Source organism: Polyodon spathula, chromosome 5 (genome assembly GCF_017654505.1).
Source record: "Polyodon spathula isolate WHYD16114869_AA chromosome 5, ASM1765450v1, whole genome shotgun sequence".
In the NCBI taxonomy this organism is placed as follows: Eukaryota; Metazoa; Chordata; class Actinopteri; order Acipenseriformes; family Polyodontidae; genus Polyodon; species Polyodon spathula.
In genome coordinates this window covers 27441265-27457586 of record NC_054538.1, presented here as the reverse complement: position 1 = coordinate 27457586, position 16322 = coordinate 27441265, and the positions used below count along the sequence as shown (strand labels likewise).

General features: G+C 36.3%; 1 protein-coding gene across 7 annotated transcripts in view; it reads left to right on the top strand.

Moving 5' to 3' along the window:
• The window catches only part of map4k3b (mitogen-activated protein kinase kinase kinase kinase 3b), a 100136-nt gene that overhangs the window by 12348 nt on the left and 71466 nt on the right, over positions 1–16322 (top strand). The gene's annotated exons all lie outside the window — the stretch shown is intronic.

Sequence of the window (16322 nt, the reverse complement as noted above, 5' to 3'; positions counted from 1 at the left end):
TCGGACTAAAACTATATTATCAAAGATTAACCTGTTGGACACACAATATGTTTGTTCTGGCTGCACAGCAGTATTCACTACAGTACCTAAGGGGGTTGTCAAGGCTTTAGACAGTATTTTATTGTCCAAACAAAAGAGACTTTCAGGCGCCAATTCTTTATATTACACAAGTTTCCCTTCTTTGACAATAACGTTAAGACCGCACGACGACAGCTCAGAGGCAGCATATGCGCTCTCATACTCTCCATAAAAACCTCCAGCAGATCTTGTCCAATCTGTGGCCAAACAGTCAACAGACAGTCCATCGATTCCTGGTGCCTTTCCCATACTGAATCCATCCAGAGCCTCGGAGAGCTCTCGCTATGTCAGCTCTCTTTCAAGTGACATCCTTTTCCAGAACCTGAGGCAGATCCTGGAGGAATCGCTGGGCCTCCTCTCACTCATCCACCGCTTCAGCCATGAACAGGTCTGAGTAGAAATCCACTGCCAGCCTCCGGATCTTCCGAGGCTCATACAACAGTTGTCCCGTTTCTGTCCGCAGACAATGCATCATTTTGCGCAAAGCATTTTTCTTTTCTTTGCCCTGGAAATACTTTGTAAGTGCATCCATCTGTGCAAGATTCTGAAATCGTGACCGTACCAGCGACCCCTGTACTTGTGTATCCAGCAGATCAGCGAGCCTCCTCTTTTTCAGTCTCAAGTCCTCAAACAGTCTGTTACTGTAGTTGGACTCCAGAGCTCTGTGGAGCTCAGTAATATCCTCCTCTAGATCTTTCATCGCTACAACCTGAACCTTTGTCACATCCCACCACTGTGGCAATGAAGTAAAAGCTATTTTTTGCTGTCTCCATCTTTCCCCAAAAAAAACCTAAAATATTTTTAAAAATAAGCATCCCGCAGCAATCTTATCAAAATGCCAGTAAGAAGAATGGACATTTATTTTAGATACAACCATATCTAAAACAACCATACTATGGTCAGAGAACCCCATGGGTAAAATATCACACTGAGTGAAGAGATTTAAGGAGTGTTTAAAAACATAGAACTTATCTAACCTGGCTAAAGAGATCTCCCCTGCACTACCTCTGGTCCAGGTGTACTGTCTGACATTATTATGAATTGATTTCCAGACGTCTGCAAGTTCTTGAGAATCCAAACCTGTAACCAGTTCTCTAACTGCTTGAGGTTGAGGCTCAGAGCTGTTCCTGTCAAATTTAGCATCCAATGTGCAATTGAAATCACCGCCCAGTAAAATCAATTCTTCAGGCTTACACTGGACTAACAATTTAGTATTTTAAAAAAACCTTAACTTTTTCTTTCCCATCATTAGGCGCATAAACATGAAATTACACAAATGGTAAGAAACAAGTAATCAGGAAAATAAAAAATGTACTTTATTTGACTTAATCATTGTTACTATTTTGAAGGGAAACAAACAAACTTTATTGATCCAGTACTTTAATCAATCGTTTTCTTTTTTCTTAAGTCCTAGCAGCGCCGCATCCATCATCACCAGATTAGCGGATCCTAAAGACAACATTACATCGGAAAAATGATCCCTCACATTAATCACTGTTTAATCTTTAACAAACTCTAAAAACTTTTGGATACTCTGAGCACTATAACCTGCTCTTGCCTGCTGGCTAGCTGACAGATCATAACTACACAAGGAGTCTCTGTCTCTGCCTCCTTCCTCACCGTCACTGTCTGCACTCTCCTCTAGAGGCTGACGCGCCACACCTTTCTCTGGGACTGATTCTTCCACCTCCTTCACTGCCTCCCCCCTCACCGTCACTGTCTGCACTCTCCTCTAGAGCCTGAGGCATCACGCCTTTCTTTTGGACCGATTCTTCCACTCATCTCCTTCAAATCACAATTCCTGTTCCTGTCTGTTCACTGACCTGGAGCTCATCCCCTCCCTCACTCCTCCACTGCTCCGCCATGTACCTGTTCTCTATTCTGACCCGCAACCTCAGGCTCTTTCACAGCCTCTACAGTTTCCGCTATCAGACTCAACCTTCACATTTTCTGCTGAAAGCCCTGCTTCTTGGCTGGCCGGCTCAGCTGAGCCGCCTTCTGTATCACTCTCAACCACATTATTTTCATTTTATTTATTTTTTATTTCACGATCACAAACATAATATTTCATTTGTTCAGAAGTTACAAAAACTATATACAGTGCTCGCTGCCATCGACGCGAAACCTAAAAGCAATATTCAGTTTGGTATCTGGACTATTTAGCAGCATATACAACTGTCGTCTAAATGAAATTACTTCTTAAGTCTTGAGCTTTGCATCCCAATGGAATCATTGTGATTTCTGACATTACTTTGCCAATGGTGGCTCAGTTTGTTAATCAGCAGCTTGTTATTTAAATAAGGCGGTGCATTTGAAATTGTAACTTTTCTCACAAGAACAGTGAGATGCAAGACCAAAACCCCCTCAATGACTAACCCCTCCTGCACAACTTGATGCACCAATGCACTAGCTCTTCACTACTTAAAAATACAACCACTGCTTTGTTCATTCAAGAAGCCGATTTTATATTCTTCCCTCCTATAACTTTTGCCAATTCAGTGACACATTTCTCCACACTAGCGATGGAATCAACAATGATTTTTATAGTGTGTTTCCTGGTTAGCTTATCAAAAGAGGAATAGAGTCCTTTTGGGACTCCCTTTCCCAGAACCATAATGGCTAAAAAAAAAAAATATATATATATCCCACCCCAGTAGCTCAAATAAGAAAGAAATGAAAAGAATGAGAAAAAAGGGGAAAAAACCTCCACTCACACATGCTTCCTCCAGCTTCAACCACAAGCACTCCCAACACACAGCAACAGACAGACAGCAATAATTCTAATAATTGTATGTGTACCATATATATATATATATATATATATCTATATATATATATATAGAATATATATATATATATATTATATATATAGATATATATATATCTATAGATATATATATAGATAGAATAGATATATATAGATCTATCTATATAGAGAGATATCTATACCGAATATATATATATATATATATATATATATATATAATTACTGTATTTGCTACAAACGAAACTGGCAATGTTGTTCAGGTCAGGGGTAAAGTGTGTCAATCGTTTAAATGTGTATAGAGTTAACCACATACTGTATTTGCTCAAATAAAGTCTATGCTTGAGGTAAGTGATCGTTTGAAATAGTGGTAAAGCAGGGAGATCAGAAATGATCAGTAATACAGACTACAGGATTTTTGAATGCAATATTAGTGATTTAATATGCAAGTTAATTGATCTCTGATCATTCAGCTGATGGCCTGTACTGTCAATCATGTGAATTCTGGATTAAAATGATACAATGTGAGAGGTTTGTCTTGGTCCATGCAATAGATTGTACTGTTTTTTAAACCTTCCAAAGATTACTTGACCAGTTGTATTATTTTTAATTGCTTTTTAGGGCCAGTTCAACAATTGGTTTGTTTGGGTAGATTATACAGTATGAGTGCAGCTGGTTTTGAATTTACTGTATGGTGCTCCAAGAATGTGGACTCGAACCAGCAACAATAAACTAGTACGGAAGTGAATGTGAATTCAAAAGTAAATGAGCCCTGTGTACAGAAGTCATGCTTCACTTTCAAAAACCTGTATTTATAAATGTAAGCAGTCTACATTAAGTTTAAAATCTTCCCTTTTTGTTCATGAGGTGAATGCAACTTGAATATTAGGAGCAACGTTGAGTTTTTTTTTTTACTTGAGTTATGTTTTCAATTTATTGACCATTTTAATTTGTCATGCATTGTTGTCAATACAAGTAAGTGTTATGCTTAATAAAAAAAGTGGAATCAGGAGCTCTCATCAGCTACTGTATTGAAGAGGGTTATATATGTGTCTTTACAGTCTCACTCTGTCTTGCTCAAGTGCTTTCTAAGTAATGTAAAATTAACATAGCTCCTTGTTATCTTGGCAAAGTGTCCTGTGAATAAAAGGCTGTTTTACAGATGTCTTTCTGGTACATTTTATGATGCGTGTTTATACCGTACTTCACCTACACAGTTTGTAACATGTTCCAGAATAAACAATGTTTAGATAAAAGTGCATGTCTCTGCATTCTTTGTGATGTTGCAGTAACTGTTTTAGTTGGCTCTTTTATTGGTTCAATTTTGGCTTTTTCCATTCTTTGTGTGAGGTACTACAGATTTAGAAACACGTAACAGTCCTGCACCCAGTCATTGGTTTCAGAACTCCCTCAGACTTTATTTAAATGATCGGGATTCCGAAGTTTGAGTGACCACCAAATGCAATGTGAAAGAAGAATAAAAAAGTTAGTGTTGCATTTTAGTTCCAGTCAACAGTTATGTGTTCATTGTTAGCGAGGTTGAAACCATGGTTAACATTATAACAAAATAATCTCCATGGCAGATTAAATTAGCATTTTATAGACACTAAATAAACGTAATATCCTGTTAGGTCATTGTCTGTAATCATAATGTTTTTACAGATATTTCATTTTAATTTTGGTCTATAAAATAAATGTCATACCTTTTAAATTGTATATACGTAATTCTGTTCTGTAGGTATTTATACTCCACTGTCCAATATGATTTGTATTGTGGTCATAAAAAAAATGTGTAGCTATTTAAGAGTTTTGGGTAGCAAAATAGTACCAAATATACGTTAACTTTGACATACAGTCTATATAAAAATCACTACATTTTCAGGAATTTGGGTATTGTTTAAGCTAGGCATTTCAGAATGACGTGCTTGCCTTTTTACTGTCCCGTGAGATTCTGGCTTGCTCAAGCAGCACAATGTGTTTTTGTTCTTAGAGATCACTGTGTGCGTGTGTGCATAATCTGGTTTGTTTACTTTTTGCTGCCTAAAACTTTTAAATAGTGGTTCAGGAGCTGCTGTGTTGATCATGTGTGTTTATATATATATATATATATATATATATATATATATATATATATATATATATATATATACATATCACACAGAGCTCTTTCATTGGCCTTTTTTTTTTTTTTTTTTTTTTTTTTTTTTTTTTTTTTTAAAACCGTTGCACAAATTCTGGTGAGACGGTAAGAAGGCCTAAGTGCAAGGTATTTTTGTCATTTGTAACGAATACGGACAGCTGATTTTTATATCTGAATACATGTCAAAAATACCTGATAGAATATTCTGATATTTGTCCTGAAAACAAGTTCCAGTGTATTTTAAGGTAATTGCTACCAACCATAAAATTCAAATAAAATTGGTAAGAAAGCGCATCATGTTATGTAAAAGACATAATTTTCTTTATTTCTTGGACAGCTTCAGATGCTCCAATTATAAGGAATCTCTCAATTCTTATGTAACAAAATAGCACAGAAATACTTTCCTTGAAGCAGACTTTTTATAACTAGGCCAGATGTCTTGCATACAGGGGTATCTTTAGAAGTGCCCTAAAAATGTGAGCAAGGAATTAAAAAATTAAATACTGTTGTGGAAGCTGATTCACATTGGTACTTCAAGAAATGGTTGGATGAGGTTCTTGCTTGGTTCAGTAAACAACCAAATGAGCAAGATGGGCCAAATGGACCTTCTTTTGTTTGTAACATTTCTTATGTTCTTAGTCACATACAACATCACACCTCTGTGAATCTGTACTGTTAAAATATTTTAGAAAGTAAAACAAGTAAACAGTATAATGCTAAACTAGGCTAGCCTAAAAGATTCATGGGTACTATAAAACATAATAAACACAGTAATGTGTTGCATTAGGGAATACACGTTACTTTGTTTAATTTTAAACAGTGTTTTGCATTGCAACTTGCAAATAATTTACTAAAATTAGTTCAACAGATAAAAAAAAAAAAGAACAAAAAAACATTTCTGGCAAAACTGCTTTATAAAAACACTGCTAACATACACAATTCAGTAGTGAACAATTCTAAGTTAAGCATTATATTTAATGCTACTTTTCTAAAACAAACGGGACACTAACGTAAATGCCTTCCACTTACGTGCTATTAGAACTGAGTTCTGTTGAAGCATATTCAAGCCAAATGTCTCTGTCAAAACGGCACACCAGTGCACCTTTAAATAAGAACGTAAGGCATTGTACTAGCAAGAGGAGGCCATTCGGCCCATCATGCGTGTTTTGTTTGTTAAAAATCTTGCACAGAAAGTAAATTAGACAAAAGACATCCAGTCTGACTACTGTAATAAACTACAAGTACTTTTTATTGCTTTCAGGCTGAACCTGCAGCCGTCTGCAAGACTCGGTCTGACTCGGAAGGTTTATAGGTCCTGTGCTTTCCTCTGCAGGTGAAGCATCACATTGATCCTGTTAGGGAAACTGATATACTGGCAATGAAGTCTGTATTCATTCTGGTCTTTCCACCACCCATGCATGCATTTCAAAACACAAGATTACATTACACGCACATAAAATACAGATTAAGACAAAATCCAAAGACTATAAAACATTAACATTTGACATTACAGTATTAATGACATGCCGGCAAATTATATTTTTGCAGCTTCTAGCAAATGTACTGTAATGATGAAATAAACAAGCATTAATTCACTCCCTTTTGATCAGCTTCTAGCGCATTCATGTTCTTTACTGTGACTTTTTTTTTTTTAAATAAGTAATACGCAATGAGATTCACTTAAACATCAAGAACAGAAGAAACCACAGCAAAAGTGTTCAACAGAGAGATTGGGGTGGCAGTCTGAAAGACGTTTTAATAAATTGGTAGCATTTCCTCCTTTTTTGTTTTAGAGAACATCTATTTTGGCAAGTTTTGCACTTTCCAGTCCTCTAGCTCACTATGTGATTCATAATTATATAATTCTACTATTTTCTGTGTTTGTACACCTTTTTGCATGTTCTCTTGTATTGTGTTTTACTGTACTTACTGTCTTCAGACTCTGCTCACTCTACTCTTCCACTTGCCTATTCCTTCCATTGTCGTCCCTATTCCTTTTCTTGCGCTGACAAGCATTACATTTAATACTACCGTACTAGTTTTAAAGAAGCAGTGATGCTTCTCTAGATTACAAACTATTGTATTCAGTTGTAGATCATAAGAAATCAATAGTTATGGATTTGCCAAAATTGCAGTACATCTCACCCCATGTACAGATGTCATCCAGTACATAGAAATATATGGCACAATCCTATTAACACAATCCCAATGTCTCAAACCTTCTATGTTCTATGAACCCTCTGAAAACTTGCATACAACATGATGTAAAACATTTGATTTACATAAAGGAAATTTAAACCAAAATGATACATTTAGAATAGTTTGCATAAAACAAATTGCATTTAGAATGCTTAAACTGACTCAGACAATTGTTATCCAGTTAAAATAAACACATTAAACTAAGACATTTTAAAGTAATAGTCTGTGGATTCCTTACAAAAATTTCTATGTCCTTTCAGTAGTAAGGCCACAACCTCTCTTTTGTTAGTCCCTTGAATGGGCTTAATAGCAAGGCTTCCCTTTTCATTCCTTTGTTTTATTTCTCATGTAGATATTTATTTATTCTTAATGCTATTTTTTGTATATATAGTTTTAAAGACTCTGCTGTTGATAGATGGCACAATTTATGCTTTCTGAGATGGACTGCTTCTTGACAGCCTTGACAGGCACCCCAGCTCCCACACAGTCTTTTATGCCTTCACTTTGTGCTATTTCAGGAATCTTAGAGCTTGCTGTGTGGGTGTGGCAAGACCAACTGTACAGATCTCATTTAAATCTGACATAGAACAGCTGGCTAACAGTGACCAGATTGAGCTGTCAAATTAAGCTGACCTAGAGACAAGACTTCTGTGACACCATACATTTATTTCAATAATTTCAGTAAAGTTTGAAGCCTGCTGTCTCTGGTTTTCTAGGCCAGCATGTCAATGCTGTGGTGTGTTGGTACATTGCCAAGCTTGTTGGAAGGGTGTGGTGCTTTTCCTTCAGTTAGAGAGTGCAACTTGTAAACTCTTCATGTCCATGTGATTTAGTAAGAATTTTGTAATAAGATAATATTCCTGTTTTGATCAAGTTAGTTATGCCTTTCGGAATGTTTACCTTTTTCTATACTAGCCACCTACACTATGCTTATTTTCACTAACAGCCTTGCTCTTTTACAGTCACATATCTGCATGGGGAGGGCACAGGGCTCTTGAGCAACGTTAGCCACTGCCAAAATCCTATGGTGTCTAAGTTACGTAGACACCCAGACGTTTACTGGAGGTGTTCCCTGCTATTTGTGATGAAAGGAATGACATTATGGGGCAAATGGAAGCCACAGCTATGCCACGTAACTGGTTCTACAGTATAAATGGCTGCCTTTTAAACAGGGAGCACTGTACTGGGTAATTCATCATTAGTTTTAGTTTCGTTATTGTGTGAATATCACTATGTTTAAACAGTGTCAGCTACTCTTAATGGAGGCACCTGTCAATATGTCAACATTTTAGGTGTATCTTGTGAACAGACTGATGAAACTGCAGAGATTCTTTGTCAAGTTCCTGAACCTTGGGTTCATGGTGCTACTGTGCTTGTTCAGTAGATTCTGGCTTCTGCTTGTTTCAGTTAATTAAGGCTATATTTTCAGAAACTCCCACAACTGTGCTGATTTTGTTGGGACAGTTGTTCAGTGCTTTAGCTTACACACCCTCAATTACCATATTAAGTACCCTCGACAACCCAGTTAGAAAGCAAAGTCTAATTTTTAGTGGGGCCCTACATGATTTTACTGTGATGACATCGTCGCCTGTGGCACTCAGAGTTCAGTAACTTGTCCCAGCTTGCACAAAGAGCTAGAATTCTCAAACCAACATCTCCATGCCAGGGGTGTGCAATTTGTGGGGAAAAAGAAAAAAAAAAATTGTTGTCCAAGGGACAAAATGCTAGAAAAATCTACTTGTCCTCCTTAAAACTGTACTTGCCCTCTGCACAAAATGCACAAAAAAGTGGTTTTGTTTAACCGTGAACACAATCAGTCAATTAGTGATTAACAGGAGCTGATATAGCCTTGTAGCTTGACTGGTTCACTAAGTTCTTCAAGATACACAAAAGGTTCCCTATGACCCCACCTCACCTCTACACATTTATAACATAATTTAAGGAAATGTTCCTTTTAAGTGCAGTTAAAAACATTTGCTAGTAAATGTAAATAATGTACTAAGAGTACAACTATAATAAGCAATACTTGGGAGTTTCAAATACAAAAATAGCTTCTGTCTGTTTTTTTCCACTCTTTCTCAAGCTCAGTCCAACTCCTGATGTACAGGTGTTTTTAGTTTGCATCACGGATAAAAAAAAGTAATTGCCAACTATTACTACTGCTTTGTGGAATTCTGTAACTGCTGAACCCCCTATTTTTAAAGGATGTGTATAACCTGTCAGGTTTCTCTGCAGTTTTTTTTCCCCTACCAAAATGCACACACTATTTACAGTAGGCTCCATCAAATTCTGCAATTTATAAATGTTTTTTTCTTTTGTTTATTTCTATTATATACTTTTTTTGTAACAATGTACAACATTTTTACAGCTATTTTTCCTCCTCTAACATCTTGTCCCATGATGGCTAACTGGAACATTGCTGCAGGGTGATCCTGGTTTCATACCCTGATGGCTTTTTTTTTTTTTTTTTTTTAATCCATCAACAGTGTTTAAATCTAAAAAAAAAAAATGTACATATGGTAAATGGCAAATAAGGTTAGCAACACTAAAATCGAAATCAGCAAAGTGTAACAGTAAAACTTGTTGTCCCTGACACAAATCTTATTGTCCTGGCCGATATGAATTGCACACCTCTGCCAGGCTCATTATTCTTTAACCACTGACTCAAACAAGTTCTCTGCTTTTACTATTAAGGTACTAAGCATGTGCTCGGATAAGAAAACAAGACCAGTTTGTTAAAGCAGACAAGTGGAAGTCTGTGGGGAGAGTACTGCACCCTGTTAGGCCTGTTGAGTATTTGTTTACAGCACATCATTACATTGCTAATTATGTATGCTACTGTATTACTAATCATGCAGACGACAGCTTGAATGTTAAAACATTCTGTGGCATGAAATCACTAGTAGCACTTATGTTTATACTCTGCAAATTTGATTTCCTTTACAGCTATCTTTGACACAGCACTGTTTTAAAACAAACATTTATTTCTTTGTTTATTGAAAAAATGTAAAATGCCTTGTTTTTAGTTTTTTTTAAAAAAATGCTGCAATGAGAGTGCCAATTTTGATGTTTTGAGCAGGTGTGTGATACAGTGGTTAGCGTGGTCTACCAGTGCACCACAAATAAATATTTTTTGTTCTCAGAAACTGTTTGTAGTTTGCGTTTCTCCCATGCAATCTAACACCATCACTGGTGGAGGAATTTTTTTTTTTGGAGTTTATTTTTGAGGAATATTTGTTTTCCCCCCTAAATGCTGATTGACTCTGCTCTGTTTAGTAATGCAACAAAAAAAAAATCATGCTAAACTAAATGTTTTTATTTTGTATTGTATTAAATCTGCAGGGGGGTTAGATAAATGTTTGTGAAAAACCTATATAGAAAAAGTAAAGTATGAAGTTGACAGTCCATACTTTTCCATTGCAGATGTCTGTGAGTTTAACAGTAAACAACTGTTTGGACAGAAGGTTATTAAATACGAATTTGCAACGTTAAAGTGCAGAGGTAATTATTAGCTTTTGGTAAAAAAATTTATTTTACAGTAAGTTTATGGAAAATGTTCATAACCCAAATAAACAAGAACAAAAGCATTTGCTTTTCCATCACAGTAAGATGCTGTGATCTGTATCCAGTGTAGGATCTCAGCTGAGCTGGGCTTGTTCACAGTGAATTATCAGGCCTCTTTCACATTCAGTATAAAAGGCAATCGGAGTATGGCTGTGAGTAGAAATTTGAAATGTGTTTAGCTTTCACTCCCTCAACTGATTGTTTGTGACACCATACTATAGTACCCCTTTGGGGTTTTAATCATCCATTAAAACCACATCAGGTCAATAATAATAAGCCAATTTTCTCATTCATTTAATAAATCCACTTTGGGCACATCTGTACCATTTGCTTTGTAGTCATCATTTTAGGCACTGAGTGCTACTCTAAAGGCTGGATTTAAATGGTATAGTCTGTGCTTGCATGCCCTTGGAGAGAAAAGGATCATATCTGTTCATGAGTATTCTCAGAATTGAAAAAAAGTTTGACAGACTGACTTAAAAATCACATTTGCTTTTCTGAAATGTTTATATGCACTACCGCTTCTTTTTGTTTTTATTGAATCAGCAGACCTGTGTTCTTTAGAGATTTTGCTAGAAACTAAAACCTGCTTCCCACAAGTCAGGCATGATCTTGCAACAAAAGGGGGTTTGTTGTTAACTGTAGGTTTAATTGAGTAGTATAGGCAAATGCTTGTGTTTTTGTATCGACTCTGCTGTAAATGTAAGCTCAAACATAGGATTTTCATTAACCCTATTACTGAGTCATTTCCTTTTGTATTTTGTTACAAATTGTTGTGATCTACTTTACAGTTTTAGAAACAATTTTACAGAATTTATCAGAATATTGTCCACATTTCAAATGAATAGCTATGAACAGACCTAGGCTACATATTTGAATAGGGTTTTTTTTTAAATGTCTATTTAACCAAAGGAACCTTGGTAAAAGGGTATTACTGTCTGGTAGTTAACCGCAAGGCCATGCCTCATTTAATCAGTTGTGATTAGGAACCAAAATGGTGCCCTTTTATTGTCATTGTATCATTTTTAAATGTTAAGATTACCCTTTTCAATGTTTAGCTTTTGTTTTTGCTTTTTTAAAGTCAGATATTCCATCTGCTGTAACCCGTTTATCTACAGCCATTTCTTAACTTTTTAACTCAAATAAAACTTTTAACATTAGAAATAAAATGAACTTTCTTATTAAAATTTAACCCTGTTACATACAGTGCATACCAACAAGGAGAGATCTGTGGAAACATTTAAATGTTGCCTGATATAATTAATAACAATACTTTTTACAAGGACCATGTGAAGTGTTCTTTATCTCCAAGTTCATTTTTGGCTTGTTTTTACTCTTACTGAATTTCTCTCTCTGCTCAAAACCATTTTTCATGTACTTTCACGAATTATGTGAAACAGTTGTCTTGTTTAAGAGTAGCAGTTTTGAATGCAGGCTGTCATTGGAAGTGGTTTTCTGGCAGTGACACCGCTGTGAATCAACATGCATCACTGAGCACCCATCATGCTGTGCTGCATGATTGATCTCCAGAAAGGATTTCTTCATTAATTAGAAGTGATGCTGGAGGATGTTGAGTGTTATCTGTAACAGGATCCTCATCCATGATTTATATCATGACTGCCGTAACTACTGGCATAATTCGTGACATAAAGCGGGTCATGATATAAACTGGGTTTCACGTTTGCCTATGACAGCACATTACGAGTTTGAGAAAGAAAACTAACGGTGAATTAAAGAGCAGTGTTTTAATACTGTACAGTTAGTCGTTCTTTACATTTAAACAAATGCATATAATTTAGTACAGGACAAATACGTTTTGTATCATTACCTGGAATGAAACAGTTTGTCATTATCTAAAAAAGACATGAGTTGTCTGTTGACTGATGAGAGCTATCAATTAGCATTTGCACTTGGTGTTTTTTTTTTTTTTTTGTGGACCATAGCACTTCCTGTACCATAAGCCATGAGTTTGAAGGTGACTATAGCCGCCTGTTCCAGATATAATGTGGCATTAGTACTTGAACCATTACTTTACAGTAGGTTTAGTAGTTCTAGTTTGGGTCTTTTCTTGCCCATCTGAGCCTGCAGGATAATATTGAAAGATGGGTGTTTGTCTGGGGCTGTGTAAATGTTTTTTTTTTAATTAGGCTATTGCCTTGGGAAAACGGGTCATTGCTCCCACACTAAAGAACACACTGACATTGTCTGTTCTTGTGTAAATTATAGCTCGGACTTGTGATTTAGGGAAACATTTTGGTCAGCAGCTTTATCTTTCTTCTTTTATCACCTGCTCTATTTTAATTTGTTGTTTGATCTCTATGTACTGCATTTGAATTGGAACTCTGTGAAAGGCAGTGAAGGTGTGGGCAAGGTTTCTGTTTATACTGAGTGTGTATATTTTTAATGTGTTATTTGGGTTAACATAGAAAGCATTACTGTTTCCCTTTGTTCAGGAAATGTCATTCTTTTTGCTTTATTGATTAGGAGGAAGCCCAGACCAGCCGTGTTTGTTAATACATGACTGTGTGTGTGTAATATATATATATATATTGTGGGGTCGGTATACTGGTTTTCCGCGGTTTAGGTACATTACAGTATTAATACTGTTGGTTATTCACCGGTTAACGCATTTTTTCAACAGCAGACATGCTTCTTCTAAATCAAGTGATGGTACTTGCAGCCTTAGCAAAGTGTCTGAGGAAGATCTTTTGTGAACGGATATTGTATTTTGATAATGGTTTTGAAGGAAATGGTCAACCACACACAATACACGTTTCAATTGCTGCGTTCTGTTACCCAGAGCTTGCTGCGCCGGCTGCCCTTGGCTGCTGTCTTTCTGACCTCACATGCAGCTTTTAGAGAAACACCTTCTCCAAACCTTGCAGCTTAACACACGTTTTCACTGTGCTATATTTGTGTGGATTATCAACAGTCAGTTTAATGTAATAGATAAACATTAACTTTATTGTAAAGTTATGCATCACTTATCACGGATTTAGTACGTTGTTTTTTTTTTGGTTTTTTTTTAAATAATTGATTTATATATTTAATATAGCGTGGACAAGGCTGTTAACAGCTTCTTAGTATAATGATAAAATGTTGTTCGCCTCCGCTAACAAGATGGCAGCAGTTTTAGTGGTTATTTGCATTATGATTAGATGGTCACTCGTGATCTTTGCATCGTCCCTTTGGTTCACAGCCGCAGCCAGCCTCCAGCAGTAACATTTCAAAGCTACTCTGGGCTATGCAGAATCTGCACAGATTTCTGTGGGTGTTGAGTGACGTCTTCAGGTCATCTCCGTGTGCAGCACTGCAGAACTGCGGAAGTCTGCGCTATAAGAACACGACCGATGTCTCAAACAAAACTAGCACAGACCTGTGACTGCAGCAGGATAGCCTACTTATTATGAACATAGTTTTGTTAAAGTAGTTGTAACAGTATTCCAATATTCTTAGGTAAGTGAAGAATTTTTATTTTTATTTATTTATTTATTTTTTTACAAACTCCACATGTGTAAATCCGATTCACATTACACATTTAGGTATTGTAAACCACACAACATATATATATATATATATATATATAATAATATTATATAGTATATATATATATATATATATATTATATATATATATATTATATATAATATATATATATAATTTATTATACATATATAAAATAGTTGTTAAAAAAATTATTATACATATTTTATTTATCCGGTTGAAAAAAATAAACGACTCATCTCTGCTCTTAAATAATAACTTGTATGGGTACATGTTTGTGTTTTAAGCAAAAGATTGATCATTTCCCAATTATAAACAAAATATTTATTTGTTTGTTTATTTAATTTCATACGTTAAAATGTTTCTGATTGTCTTTATAAAAAAAGAAATGTACCTAGTTATTTGGCATAGAAAAATACTAAATACCATATGTTTAAATCATCCCATGAAAGGAAGTGTGTTTTGTTTTTATTTTTGTGACAGTAATTTAAGTGATTAACATTAGTCTTTCTTCTTTTGAGCCTTTATTTGATACTAGAATTATCAATACTATACAGTATGTATACACACGCACACATCTTGCATACTTGCAGTACGTGAAAGAGGCTTTTCTAATTTGACATTTTACACTGAACAAAAATATAAACGCAACATGTAAGGTGTTGGTCCCATGTTTCATGAGCTGAAATAAAAGATCCCAGAAATTTTCCATACGCACAAAAAACATATTTCTCTCAAATTTTTATGCACAAAAGTTAGTGAGCATTTCTTCATTGCCAAGATAATCCATCCACCTGACAGGTGTGGCATATCAAGAAGCTGATTAAACAGCATGAGCATTACACAGGTGCACCTTGTGCTGGGGACAATAAAAGGCCACTCTAAAATGTGCAGTGTTGTCACACAACACAATGCCACAGATGTCTCAAATTGTCATGCTGACTGCAGGAATGTCAACCAGAGCTGTTGCCAGAGAATTGAATGTTCATTTCTCTACCATAAGCCGGCTCCAACGTCGTTTTAGAGAATTTGGCAGTACATCCAACCGACCTCACAACCGCAGACCACGTGTAACCACGCCAGCCCAGGACCTCCACATCCGGCTTCTTCACCTGCAGGATCGTCTGAGACCAGCCACTTTGACAGCTGATGAAACTGTGGGTTTGCACAGCCGAAGAGTTTCTACACAAACTATCAGAAACAGTCTAAGGGAAGCTCATCTGTGTGCTCGTCGTCCTCACGATGGTCTTGTCCTGATTGCAGTTCGGCGTCGTAACCAACTTCAGTGGGCAAATGCTCACCTTCGATGGCCACTGACACGCTGGTGAAGTGTGCTCTTCATGGCTGAATCCCGGTTTCAGCTGTACCGGGCAGATGGCAGATAGCGTGTATGGTGTTGTGTGGGTGAGTGGTTTGCCGATGTCAACGTTGAGCATGTTTAGGATGCTCTGGATTGACGTGTACGACAGCGTGTTCTAGTTCCTGCCAATATCCAGCAACTTCGCACAGCCATTAAAGGGGAGTGGGACAACAGTCCACAGGCCACAATCAACAGCCTGATCAACTCTATGCGGAGGAGGTGTGTCTCGCTGCATGAGGCAAATGGTGGTCACACCAGATACTGACTGGTTTTCTGATCCACACCCCTACCGTTTTTTTTAAGGTATCTGTGACCAACAGATGCATATCTGTATTCCCAGTCATGTGAAATCCATAGATTAGGGCCTAATGAATTTATTTCAGTTGACTGATTTCCTTTTTGAACTGTAACTCCTTGAAATTGTTGCATGCTGAGGTTATTTTTGTTCAGTGTTGTGTTTTTGTTCTGTTACTTGTAAATAGACAGCTATTAGCATGCCAGATATTTTTAATTTAAAGGTAGACTTGTTTAACCAATATAGTTACCGCAGTACAGTTTGCATATTTTATACACCACATTGTTTCAGTTCCTTAGGCAGGTTCCAGATGAAGTCAAGTACTGTAACCATGTACTATGATATGAGCTTCCAAAGTGTATTCACTGTCTCAAGTTGATAAAATGCTTTTCATTAAATCAGTGCATTGCAGTAGGAT